Below are 14,108 nucleotides of genomic sequence, written 5' to 3' on the forward strand. Positions count from 1 at the left end.
AGCATTCCAGGTCCAGGAAGGGCAGCAGTGAGAACCATGTTGGGGGGGAAAAAAAGCCCACTATTAATTGACTTAATCCCCATACCGAATTGTAACTTTTCTGGCTTAGATTGATCTCTTCTTTCACGTTTTCTCTGGAACTAAATTTTTAGTAATCAGCATAGTTTCTTTCTACATATTTCTAATTCTTTAACCAGACTGTTGTCCATAGTTGGTGTCCTGCAGCACTTGCAGCTCCTTAGTTCTGACCAATGGTAAACGTGAGTTCACGCAGCACTTGCCAGTTGCGTTGTATAGTTTTGTGGTAAGATGCCTCCAAAATTCAGGACAGAGTAAGTTAAGTGGACTTGCTGTTGCATGATCCGCCCCCCCCAGCACTGGAAGAGCGCGTCTTTCTTGAGTTCATTTATCCGGAGATTGGGTGCAGTACTCACTGAAATAACAGGCTTCTCTTCTGTTGGGAGGCTATCCCGTATTATTCTGTGGGTGCTTGCCAGACCTCCCAGAGAATTAAGCTACTAATCGTGTTGTCCTTTTAAATATTTTTTACATAAAACTTTAAATAAAACTTTAACTATCTTTACATGAAGTAGTTGACGTGCTTTAAGAAATATGTAGTCCTGCTTAAGTTGAGTATTTTATCTAAGGGTTCTGGAAAGTACCTATATGGGTTGAATGGCCGCATCTAGAGAGCAATGGTCAACGGCTCAATGTCCAGATGGAGGTTGGTGACAAGTGATGTCCCTCAGGGGTCCGTATTGGGAGCAGTACTCTTTAGGATCTTCATCAATGACATAGGCAGTGGGATCGAGTGCACCCTCAGCAAGTTTGCAGATGCACCCAAGCTGAGTGGTGTGGTTGACAACACCTGAGGGATGGGATGCCATCCAGAGGGGCCTGGACAAGCTCACAGAATGGGCCTGTGTGAACTTCAGGAGGTTCATCAAGGCCAAGTGTAGGGTCCTGCACCTGGGTCGGGGCAACCCCTGGTATCAGAACAGGCTGGGGGGTGAAGGGACTGAGAGCAGCCCTGCTGGGAAGGACTTTGGGGTACTGGGGGATGAAAAGCTGGACATGAGCCGACCATGTGTGCTCACAACCGAGGAGGCCAACCGTGTCCTGAGCTGCACCCAAAGCTGCGTGGCCAGCAGGGCCAGGGAGAGGATTCTGCCCCTCTGCTCCGCTCTGGGGAGACCCCTCTGCAGTGCTGCGTCCAGCTCTGGAGCCCTCAGCACAGGAGAGACATGGACCTGTTGGAGCGGGGCCAGAGGAGGCCCCAGCAACGCTCCGAGGGCTGGAACAGCTCTGCTGGGAGGACAGGCTGGGAGAGGTGGGGGGGCTCAGCCTGGAGAAGGTGCTGGGGAGACCTTACTGCAGCTGCCAGGGCTTAAAGGGGGCTTGTAACAAAGACTGGGACAGACTTCTTAGCAGGTCCTGTTGTGATAGGACAACAGGGTAATGGTTTTAAACTAAAAGAGGGTGGATTTAGACTAGATCTAAGAAAGAAATGTTTCCCAATGAGGGTGGTAAAACCCTGTCCCAGGTTGCCCAGAGAGGTGGTAGATGCCCCATCTGTGCGAACATCCCAGGTCAGGCTGGATGGGGCTCTGAGCAACTTGATCTAGTTGGAGATGTCCCTGCTTATTGCAGGAGGGTTGGACTAGGTGGCCTTTGAAGGTCCCTTCCAACCCAAACTGTTCTATGATTCTATAGAGCAAGTATGAAAAGAAATCTTATCAAAACTTAGGTGTCAGAGTGTCACTAGAATTTTACATACTTACAGGAAAAAAATTAGTAAAACATTTATTAGCTGTGCAGTTTTCAGTAACTCCATTTTGCAAAGCATTTGGCTTCTGTGAAATTGTAGTAAGCGTTGTATGGAGTTAGAAAACAAGAAAGTTGTCTGCATGGTAATGCAATAAAAAGTGTCTTAATGGTATTTTGTTAGAAGTTGATACGTTGCAACTTGCTGCAAGGTAATCTTATATAGTCACTGGCATTCAAAACTTGGAAAGCAGATTTGTGATGAAAATATAGTGGGGAGCTTGGTTGCTATCAATGTTCTTGACTTTGAGTAGCAACTTAGAAAAGCTCCCGAGGGTCACATTTCACAGTGTATTGTGGTAATGTAGACTTAATAAGAAATAGTGCTAATTAATTACTTTAAAAAAAAAAATATAAGAAGGCTGAGTTGCCTCTTAAAGCGTTTATCTCTCTGACCAGCACCGGCTTATTCACTGTTTGTATGTACCTTATTTTGATCTGGTTGATGGTGCTGACCTAATAAATGACCCTCACCTGAGCTACTCATGGATGTACAGTTTTCACTACAGAGAGTTGTTTTCCAGATTTCATCAGCTGTTCTCAGCACTTGTTTCTTTTCTGTCTTTTATACGTGGGATGACAGTCCTGACCCAGGAGGGGCAGAAGAAATGAAATGATTGATCCGAAGAAAATACTGTAAGAGAGAATTTTCTCTGAAATAACAGCTGTGCTATCAAAGTACCTAATAAGCAAAAAAAGAGTGATAGTAACCAAATTTAGGGAGCAGAAGTAGTAACTCCTATTTTTTTTTTTTTACACTTGCAGTGATACTCCTGTGCTAATTTGGTTTGCTTTACATACAGTAAATAGGGAAAATTAATCTGTTACGAAGACCTGTTGCTCTGTTGTTTCTTGATCTCAAGAACAAAGATTAGCTTTATAAAGTTATAGAATCATGTTCTCACATAGCATTATGGCTGTTTTCCAGAATGTTGTCTTGGTTTCTGGGAGTTATCTAATAGCTGCTGTCTTGTACTGGCCAAGCACTAAGCTGTCATTCCCTCCCATTTTTTCAGAAATCGCAGCCAGCAGGAAGCAGTTAGACTTGCTTTCCAGTATCTTTCTCTACGCTGTGTCCATTTTCTAACCAAAACGCATTTCAAGATACGCTTTGAGTGTACTTGCATGAAGTCGGTTGTCCTTGGATTAGCTTTGGATGATAAAATTCCAGGTCACTTGAGTGTCTACTCTGACTGCTTTTAGAAATACAACGCTACTGCTGTTTATCACACTGCTGACATCCCTCCTGTTTCTAGCTTCAGAAAATGCAGAAAAAATGTAGAGTAAGGTTTCTTGTTTTGGAAATTCTTTATTGCACCTAATACATTGGTCTCATTGCCATTAGAATTGCTTCTCAATCTGTTGTCAATCTACATTTTGTTTTGACAGGAAGTTTCTGGGGTCCATTTTTTGTAACTGTCCATTTTTCACAAACTGTAATGCTGCAGAAGTCTGAGGCTGTCACTGCGAGGGGGGGGATGACATTTGTGTGACGCACGTATGTGCCGTGGGCAGATTTTGTAAAGGTCTCTGCCTGCAGACTGGGGGACACAGGAGCTGTAATAAGTTGTGGGTTTTTTTTAAGATAAAGCATACACGGAAAGGGCTAGAATAAAACTCCAAACTGACAACTTCATTTAATGGGAAATGTAACAGTGAATTAATTTTCCAAAATAACAGTGCTTGATCAAACTGAGGATATACAGTTAGAGAGAGAACCTGTTAAGAAATCTCACCTGTATAAAGAATGAGGGATACCCTTTTGCCTTAAGATTTTGTAACTCTTAATAATGGACTCAATAACTCCTTTTATAATACTTTCTTGCAACTGATGTTTTTAGCACTGATAAATCTTTTATGCAATTTACAGAGAGAGAACTTGACTTGTGCCCTGAAAAATTTATAATTTGAAGCCTTTATCTGCAGGCAAAGCATTTTTATGCGTGTGAATAGACCCTTTTCTGGTTGAAAATGGTTAAACTACAGAGACTAAAAGAAACATTATAAAGCCTAGTGAAAAAATGCAAATATGCATCATTTTTAAACTGTTCTGACTTTTCACCAGTTCAGTGGAAACAAAGCGTTCAAAAATCTTCTCCTAAACCCCTTTAGTATGTGGTATGTGTGGGAAGAAATATTTTGCTTCTCTCATCAAGTCATGGGAATAACTCCCAATTTTAACCATGTTTTTCAGTACAGCTTTAACTGTGATATTGGGACCAGAGCCTTTGTAATTGAAACTCAAAACTCTACTTGAAGAAAAGCTCAGTAGAACAGCTCTCTTACATCATACGCTTTTATTATATTATGATTAAATGTAACATGATAATATAAACCCAGCTTTTGCCTTAAACTGCCTGTTTTACTTGGCACGTTGACTGTTGTTACTGGCCTGTTCTGAGTGAGCTTGTCATTTTTATACATCCTGTTTGCTTACCTTCAAAATTAACATCTTTTCAGAAAATCCTATTTATTCAGGCTTGGTTCGGCTGCAGAGGACCCTGGATGGGAGGTACAGGACTTTGATTTCAGTATGCCCCAGACTTTCCCATTTTCTTATTTTTACGACAAAACTGTTCTTTAGTCTGTAATCATCATCAACCATTTTGTTAATATTGACAGAGAACAGCAGAGGTCAGTGGCTGTGGGAGGAGCTGAAAAGGGAGAGAGAAAAAAAGAGCTTTAAGGAGCCTTTTGCACCAGTTCAGTGTTTGTCTGAGTTGCTTTGGTGTTCAGAAGAAAATAATGGAGTGTAACTCGAGAGGCAGTTTATTATCCTTGTTTACTAGAAACCTTAATACTGTGTTGAATGGACCTTTTTTAATTATGCTGGTCTTAAAAGTCTGGGCTATATATATATATACACACACACACACGTTTATTTGATTTTTTTTAAAAGTATTCTAGCTGTATATCTTGGAGTAGGATTCTAGCTCTCCTCCCTTCTTCCCACCCCTAACCAAGAGTCACAGTATTTACGTTTTTTTTCCACTATAAGGATTGCTGACACACATAGCACAGTGATGCTCAGCTGAGAAGGTGGTGAATCACATTACGTGCTTTCCCAAAATAAAAAAAAGTGAAGAAGTCACAAAGAAAATGGAGAGGTCAGTGTTCAACATGTAAAATACTTTTGTACTGTTATTTTTAGTGTCATTTGAGTGTGTTCTGCTGACCTCAAAAAAACCCCTAAACCTTGTGAAACTAATTTGATTATTCAAGGCCCCACACTTGCTTATCTTCAGACTTTTTGATAAAGAAAATAAGGAGTGCCCCAGGTAATAGTTTAACGTTCTTAGGTCAAAGTACAGGTGTGCTGTTAGAGAAATTGCTTTCAGTGTTTGGGATCAGAATAAAGGCAGCCTTTGATGTTTGGCTCCACTCGGGTTATTGGGTTTCTTTCTCTGAGACAGCATCCTGTACAACATCTAAAATATGAGCAAAGAAGCATGGAGAGTAGCCATTAGGACAGGTTGTGTTCAGAAATTATATTCTGTAACAAATCATCGGCAGTGTCCTTTCCATAATGGGAAATTAATGCTCTGATAAGCAGTTATATTGACAATGCTAAAAAGTGGTATTTTTTCCCAAAGCCTACTTAGAGCTCGGGCAGTGGTTCAGAACAAAACAAAAAACTCCCCAAAAACCTGCTGGAATAAGATAACTTGCTGTAGGAGAAACATTTTTGGAGGAGAGAAAATTCTGTTATTTTTATCTTTATTCCTTCGTAGTTCAAATGCCTAATATTTTTACAGGCAAATCGCAAGTAGTTACCTGAGTGCATTTAATTTTAAATTACCGTTACGTGGCAGTCCAGCTCTTAGGAAATTCATGACCAAGATGCTTTTTCTGACAACATGGTTTAAAAAAGAAAAAGCAATGCTTGCATGCTCCCTTATGTTGAATACATGGGTAAAAGAGCGAGGGTGAGGGCTACTGATGTTTTTCACGTCCTATGGCAGCACAGCCCTGTTTCACCAACCCCTTCTAGGCTTGTGTTCTGTATCCCAAGTATTGTCCTCAAAATCTCTAGGACTGCTTCTTCTGTGGAAAGTGTTTTAGTAAGTCTTGGCATGGTCTGTATTGTTACTGGAATGGCTTGGGAAGTTAATCATTCTGCTCCCTATTACAATTGTTGAAGCAGATTGTTTTTCCAGTTCCTGTCAGAAGTTCTCTGGCTTTTTTTTTTTTTTTAAGTCACACCCACCAACCTATAAAGTTTATGGGCTGAAATATAAGCTCAGTTGTAATTTTAAAGTGGAGTTTGGGTGTTTTAAGGTGGGTTCCCTCCCCCCAGGTGCCATTATCAGCCTGCTCCACGGTCGCTGTACTGGGAGGAGATGACAGCAGATGTATACCCTGAATGTATACCCCGCGTACGATGCATTGTGGGAGCGTTTTTGATGCAGATAGATCCATGCGTTCAGCTCTGTATTTCAGAGGTACCGCCCCATCAGTAACTGGGAAATCGCTGTCCGTAGTTGCTTTTGGGAAACGTGGCTGCTGGAGCGTCATTGTTCTCAAGTTCTTTGCTTCTTAATTTGTAGGTGCTGTCCTGAGCTTTGCTGCAGTGATTCCTGTTGGTCACCGAGCAGCGCGTGGCTTTCGCTGCGGCGTTGCGCGGGCAGGGGCATTCCGCTGTCACCCTAAGACTCCTGGGATGGGTACGGAAGTTGGCAGCCTTAGCCAGAATTTCTCTGAAGCTGGGATCAGTGGGAGTGCCCTCAGCTAGGGCATCAGCTCTGCCACTGCTGGCTTCCCCCCACCCTTGCTTTACTTACGAAAGCTAAAAATACTTGAAACAGAGTGAGGGATATTTACTGTGTACAGGCACTGAAAAGCTGCAGATCCAGGGAAAGCTCACTCCTTTAAAACGTTTTGCCTTTGTCTGGAGTTAGCTTTTGTGGATCTGTCGCTTGAAAACAGCGCTTCTGCAGTGCTTTTTGTGTATGTTTTATTGCTGATACTTAACACTTTCTCGGTTCAGTTCTTGATGTAGTTGTTACTGAATGTTGTTATTTGGTTTGCTTTCTAAATGGTGGTGGACAATTAAAACATTTTACAGTAGTGCATTATGCTGTAACTGCTTGTTTGATGTTAAATAGGTGTGATTCATATTGTTTTCAGTCTTATTTTGAAAAGTACTTGTTAAGATTAGGTATATCGTTATAGCATGCTCTGAATATGTAATTTGAGTAATTTTTTGACAGCTGTGAAATACTTCCAGTTTTCACATGGATGTTTGAAGTAATAGAAAATGTTGCCAGATGATTTTGTTTTCCCTTAACAGAACTTTATTTCTGATCATAGGCTTTCAAAATGTGCCTTGTGGCACCTTCATGTTTTGTACCCTGACAGGCATTTAGGATTTTGTGTGCGTACTGACAGATGTTAGACCGATAACAGCAGAATTAGTAGATCTGTAAAAAAGACTGGTTAGGGATCACTAGTTAAAAACACAACGGAAACCCAGTTCCTCGCAGTTATCAGACTAGTATCTGAGAATGGCAAGTTTACTTGCTGTGTGAATATGGAGAAGTAACATGGAATTGTCACTTTCAGGTTCCAGGCAGGGAAATGTGGGATTTTCTAAATAGAAATCATTGGCTTATTTTCTTTTGATTGTACCAAAAGGGAGAATAAAGTAAGATAGTCGTCTCAAAATACTCAATGTTGAGGCCTTCGTATTGTACGCTGCAGGAATTGCTTGGGTATCCACATTCATTTCTCACCGGTGGCAAAATAATGATGTGATGTGTGCATAAATCAAAGTACCAGGGAAGTCTATGGACCAGGGTGGTAATTACATACTAGTGGTGTTGGCTGAATGTTTTGTGTAAGGGAGTGGGCTGTGAATGTCCCAGAGAGCGGCTGGGTGTATTTCAGTCTTCACAATTAGCAAGAGGATATAAGTGGGTGTGACTGCTCCGCACATCACTGGGTCAACAGAGCGCCGGAAACCACTTTTATTTTTCTTGGTCTCTTGCAAATTAAAAAGAAAAGAAGGAAGATGACTTGTTTTTACTGAATTTGGGTAAATAAAAAGCATAGAGGGCAACGGTATTCATCAGCTATGCTCTTCCAGTAGGGTCTCAGTGTGCTTAGCATTAACCTCTGAGCCCTGTAGCGTTCAACAGAGACTCTACATACGCTGTAAGTGAAGCTTAAGCTTACTTTTTTCTTGTAGGTATAACATGAAGTCCACATCTTATTCCTTTGAAAATCTATTTAGGATTGTTCCTGTTAATTTCAGTAAGACTTGAAGCAGGTTCCTAAAATCTTAGGAAGCATAGTTGGAAACATTAAATGAGAAAATAATAAAATTAAATTTAATCTGTTAAGTAATTCAGGCTTTTAAGAGTAGCCGTCACCTTTTTGTATGTGCCCCTTGTTGGTGTTCTTTACTTAAAAATAGTCTTCCCTTTGCCCTCCCCCATCCCACATCCCAAATCATGGGAGGTTGCATCCCACTCATACTCAAGGTGGTGTTGGCTCTAATTCTGTTGGTATCAGGAGATTTTTGTTGCATATTCAGCATCTAAATATGCTGAATATAAAAAATTTGAAGGCTGGTAGCACTCTTTTTTTGCATCCATTTTACTGATCCATGTACCTGCATTGTACTTTAAAGTTTATTTCTGCTTGACTGCTTTTAGAGTTTTGCTCTACCTTGAATCTAAATGTTGCTTGAGGTCACGGTGCAAAACAATGAGGCTCCCAAAACAAAGTCTGAAATTCAAAAATGCGTGATGTGTCAGGAACCTTAAAACATGTTTTTAAAGTATGGCATTTCTAGGAATTTTAATAATGCATATTGGCAAATGTAATTCATAACAGCTTCTGTGTTCATGTTATGAGTGGGATATTTTTTTTTGTTTCGACAACTCATTCTTTACTTGAATTAATATTAGCATCTATTTAAAAAAGTAAACTTTTTTGAGGGCTTATGGTAAATAAATGATGGCTCTGACTGTATTTGCAGCCTAGGTAAGAATATAAAATAAAGGTAAACGCCAAACGGGATTAGTCTCATGTTACATGTGCGAGATTGTAAATCAGTTGAATGTCCAACCTGTCCTTTTCAGGTCTTGTTTTTGTAAATACTGATTCGATTTTTCAGTAGTTTGCGTTTTGTTAAAAACTTAAATCACTTTGATGCTTTACAGTGCATAAAGGGAACTTTGTAGGATAAATTCTTTTAAAGGGACATTGTCAGGGGAGTTTTCCTGCTTGTTTAATCTTCGTACTTGTAAGAATCCCCAGAAATGTGAAAATGAAAACTCTCCTTTGCCAGGCTGTCCTCCATTTCGTGTGCATATTGGTTTGTCATTATAGGGTTACTGATAAGTGTTGTGCTTTTTGGCATTGATGTATTTTTCAGAAAAAAGAATTGAAGCATTTGTTTTGAAAAAAGAAAAACACATTTAAAGAATTACATGGACTTTGCAAACAGATTTAAGAAAATGAAAGGTAGGTCAAGTTTTGGGCCTACAAATCTGACAATGTCCTTTACTTTTAACCTGTATGCCTTATTTGAGAGACATTGGTGATCCTAATGATGATGTACTAATCAGCAGCAGAAAAATGTGAAAATGACGGTGTTAATCATTAATCTTAAATAGCTTACCTTGTTGCCATTTAGTATGTTTTCTAATGTCAGCAAATAGTCACAGCCTACTTTCAGATCTCTATTATTTGTGCAATATGATCATGTTAGTTATTGTCAGTTCCTAATGTAAAAGGTTGTTTTAGGGAAGGTTTAAAATACATTATAACAGCCTAGCGTATGTCAGGGCGAGCTTTCTTATCCTCCAGTTGTGAGCATGTAGAATGGTGTTGGCTTCAGTGCTGCCCCTTGGAGCGTGGCACACAAGGGTGCACCTTTATTGCGGGAGCGACAGGAGGTGCAGGTAGGATTTGGGAGCGGGGAGGGGAAGCTATCCCGCTTAGGTAGGTTTTTTTTTTTCTTTCAAGTTTAAAAAAATACATGTCGTGCTAAGGTGGGTCTGATAATTTGTAAGTGCCCATGCTGCCAGAGGTGTGGAGGTAATTCATGAGCCGTCCTCTCCAGTTTTGGTTACAAAGCTGGGTGACAAGTTCATTAATCCTCTGGTTTGTGAGAGGCCACAGTCACTTGAAGTGTTTATGCATGAGGCTGGCCTCCTGTCAGTTCTGCAGCTGAAAGCTGCTTTTTAAATTTCTAAGATTTTTTTTTTTTTCCATGAAAGCTGGACTAGAATAAGGTTTTGAGACTTTTTTTTCAAAGAGCAGCTAGTCCAAACTGCAGCTCTGAAAAGGCACTCTTCTGTTAGCTGCATGCTGAATAGCTACTACATAGAGACAACTGCTCTGTCTGTGCACATTTATACCTGGTATTATTTTAGAAAAATTCCAGCAGTCACTGGCATAGTAGCTGTTACTGGGGCTCGAGCTTCACCATCAGATTATTTCCATGTTGGGGGGAAAAAAACCCAAACTAATAGCTGGATTACAGCTGTCAGGGAAGCTTTGTTTTTTATTTAAATACATTTAGATAACCTTAAGGGCCTGACTTATACTCAACAAAACCAGCAAGTTCAGAGTTAAGGCTTCTCACTCCATCTCCGGTACTCGCTGGCGCGCCTGGCTCTCCAGCACGGGTGGTATTGGAGATCACGCTCCATCCTCAGATCCCTGCTCACCTGGGCAAAACGTTTGCCGCATGAGTGGTGCCGACTGTTCCAGGTACGTCTGTTTGCAAATACACCTGCTGTCCTGCGCAAGGTGCCGCCTGTGTCTTAACAGTCCACTGGTTTCCCTGCTATGTTAATGGACGGTGGCAGCACAGCAGGTGTGGTGGAAAGCCAGCAGTGGAAGGGGGAAGGGTACAGATGCAGTGAGAAGCTTTAACTTTGAGTTTCCTGGCTTCTGTGAACACAACTCAGACCCTTAATGTTGTTTTAATGTATTGTTTGTGTTTAATTTTTAGTAAAAATTTGAACACCATCCAGGCTACAGAGGTTGCAGTGGATAAGAAGTTTAAAAGCTTTGGTTCAAGATTACAGGAGGCTGCAAGAAAAATTAAAGACATGGAAATGAGGATCGAATGACAGGCGGCTATTTTGCCTCAGAATACTGAAGATTGTAAAGCATTGAGAAATCGAATTCATGACCCTGGAAATCAAGCTCAGATTAAGAAATGTCAGGTTGGTAGGGGTTCCTGAAAGTCTCAAGTTAGGATAAACTGAGATTGTTTTCCCTTAACAAAGGTTCTAGGATGTGGGGGTGGATGGTATAATTTTTGTTACCTGTGTTATGTGAAATGCTATACCATATACTTAAATCAGCTAAGTGAAATTTTTTTTTTTTTTAATTAGTTTCACATCTTTGGTGTTGAATGTCACTTTTGACCAGTTTACATTTATTCCTCTCTGGCCCAGAATTGCATGATTTACTGTTAATGCAGGCATGGAAAATACTGCTCTTAAATACGCATTGCTTTATCCGGCCACTGCAAGGGTCTGCCGCAAAGACAAACACATGGTGCAGGATGACATTTCTAGATAAGGAGGGGACAGAACGTATCTGAACGGTGGAAGAAGTTTTTTGTTCAAAGGGTTCTGATTCATAGTGAAACTGTCTTTCCAAATGTAAACTTTAAATAGTGACTGCCACTGTGATTAAGTTACTGTAAGTTTACTTAAGTGCAGAGTTATTGTCTGCGATTCAGTGATATGGTATTTAGGCAGAAAGACTGTGCAACAGGAAGCCTATGCTGAAGTTCAGAAAGGATTTTGGCAAGCAAAGGTTTGTAGAGTTTTGGTGGTCAAGGTCATGGGGTATATTTGAGTTCTGAGGACTATTAAAGTCTGAGGTTCTCTTGGGGAGGGTTTATCCTTTTAGTTGTTTTTCTGACTTTCATTTCTACGCGTTGGCGCTCGTTCTGGCATGTCACAGCACCAACGTCAGACCCAAGTGACGTGGTTGAAATTGATAGATACACTGGCATGAGGAGGAAACCAGACGACACCTTTATGTATTTTAGAGAATCATTATTTCAAAGGGTTGTGTGTTGTGATACTGTGTTTCATGATTTTCTGAGATAACTTGTTGGACTTGATGATCTTGAAAGTCCTTTCCAACCTAGTGATTCTGTGAACTCTAGTCAGAGAAGTGATTCTTAAGTGACATGTTTTTAATCTCATCTTCTGTTACCTGTTTGGATTGTATGTGCTCTTCTCTTGACAGAGGTGCTTTAGTAGTAGCTCTGAGGGAATCACCTGTGCCATATTTTCCCTCATTCATCTTCAACAATTTTAGTATCAAAGTTCTGTTTTCTTCTTTTAATTGCATTTTAGCTAGGATTCAGACTTGTCATTGCTGGACTGACAATTAAGACAATGACCATAACATTTCAGTTGTAAAATGAGCACAGTTACTGCATTCAGTACGAATGGACTTGCAATGTCTTTTTTACATTTGTTTCAAAACATAATTGCATTTTGTTAATGCTATTACATACACTATTTTGAAAGAACCATGAACAAGTCTGTAGCGTACTTTATTTTAGGGTGTTTCTAAGTAAATTTAATGTGGGGCTTTATAATTAAGTTCCCGTTAAAGGCTAGTAATTATTGTCTGGATAACTATGTAGCATTTACATTGTAGTGTTTGTGTCCTGTACTGCATTATTAGTGTGTGGTTTATTTACTAAAAATGACTGTGTGAAGGTTATGTGGCCATTTCTGGTTCAAACAGGTAACAACAGTAAGTTAGCAAAATGCACAATTTTTAAAAATTATATTAAAAAGACTTCCATTTCATTTTGGTGGCTGGGTATTAAACACTAGTTTACTGAAAGAATGTGTGCATTATTTCTAAGCATGTCTATTGCGGTAGAGGTGAGGAATTGATGGATTTACAACAGAGAATAGTTTTAATGGGTATTATACTTCGCTGGTGAATAGTTTTCACAGCTGAATTCCCATCTGCTACAGTGACGGTACCGCAGTTGCAGTCCATTGGCATAATCGGTTGTTGGGAATTGCCGGGGCTAGAACAGAAAAGAACCAAACGTACTGCAGCAACCAGAAACACAGAAGGGTTGGTGAGGCTCTGTTGTCCTTCTGCCTTGAGTCCGAAAGATCCCTTTGCTGTTTGCCGCTGAACAGCAAGCGATATAAAGCGTCGTGCCGTTACGTTTACATCAGAGCCAGCTGCAGTTTTGCAGGTAGGGCGCTAGCTGAAACTGTGTGCATACGGGAAAAGTTCCAGAGACTCTTGTTCAGTCATCTTTGAGTATAAAACCTGTTTGCATAGGTAAAGAACTTAAACGCCAGATTGCAGTAGGGCTGGTCCGTCATCCTGAGGTGGCTGGACATGAAGTTTATGGGCGCGGGCTGGACAGCTGAGACTCCAAGGGTAACAGTCCCCTTGCCTATGCTCCTTCAGCCCCAGACCTGAGCCTGGTCCCAGCGGGGAAGCAATTGCTGCTTCTGTTGGCTTGTGAAAGTCTCTCTTCCCAGCAGCTGTTTTTCTTCACCAGGTATCTTGTACAGCTGGGATTCTACTAATTTTCCATCCACTTGAAATGCAGATGACAGTCTTTCCAGGGCTTGCTTTTTGACACAGGTTGGGACATAAGATGCAGGGATTTCTTGGAGTAGGTAGCTGGGGAATGTTAGTCTTTTGCATTAATGTTGGACTAACGTGTTATCAAGCAATAAAAATATGTTGAAATTTACATAAGAGAAATATGTAGCCTCCTTCACTTTGCAGTGTTTAAAACTACTTATTTTAAAAGAGGAAAAATGTCATGTACTTTATTCTTGTTTTTGCTTTTCCTTATCTCTTCAGGAAGTCCCTTTCTTTTCCACCCACGCTTAACTACTTTTGTGTAAATGTAATGGCTTAATACTATACCCCTGAGTACTTTCGTATATTTGTAGCATCTATACTGTTAAAAAGATGCTCTCTAAATATCTTGTTATAAGGATTACTTTTAATTTTAAGATTCCATAAAGAGGATATATACAAAGGCTGCACTTTCAACTGATTTTCCTTCCCTGAGATATGTTCCAAGTGTGGTGGTGTTTTAGGAAGGGACATTTTGTTCCTATTTTCTAAGAGTTTTCAATGGTGGATTAAGCTATACAGAATTGTTTTGTAAAATGCTTAAGTCTAAGCAGACCTACATAGATCAGCAATTAGCCTGTACACTTGGACATTGGATCTTCAGTACATTAAAAATTTTGCTGTTGTAGGCTTTTTTCAGTTAAATTTTAGTCTCAGCAGAACATCATCAT

At 40.3% G+C, this 14,108-nt stretch overlaps 1 protein-coding gene across 6 annotated transcripts in view; it reads left to right on the forward strand.

Annotated features, from left to right (window-relative positions):
• Positions 1-14,108, forward strand: part of CTBP1 (C-terminal binding protein 1) — a gene marked incomplete at both ends in the record, with an annotated part of 196,199 nt that overhangs the window by 138,480 nt on the left and 43,611 nt on the right. The window lies entirely within an intron of this gene.

This window comes from Phaethon aethereus (genome assembly GCF_964289735.1).
Source record: "Phaethon aethereus genome assembly, chromosome: 4".
In the NCBI taxonomy this organism is placed as follows: domain Eukaryota; kingdom Metazoa; phylum Chordata; class Aves; order Phaethontiformes; family Phaethontidae; genus Phaethon; species Phaethon aethereus.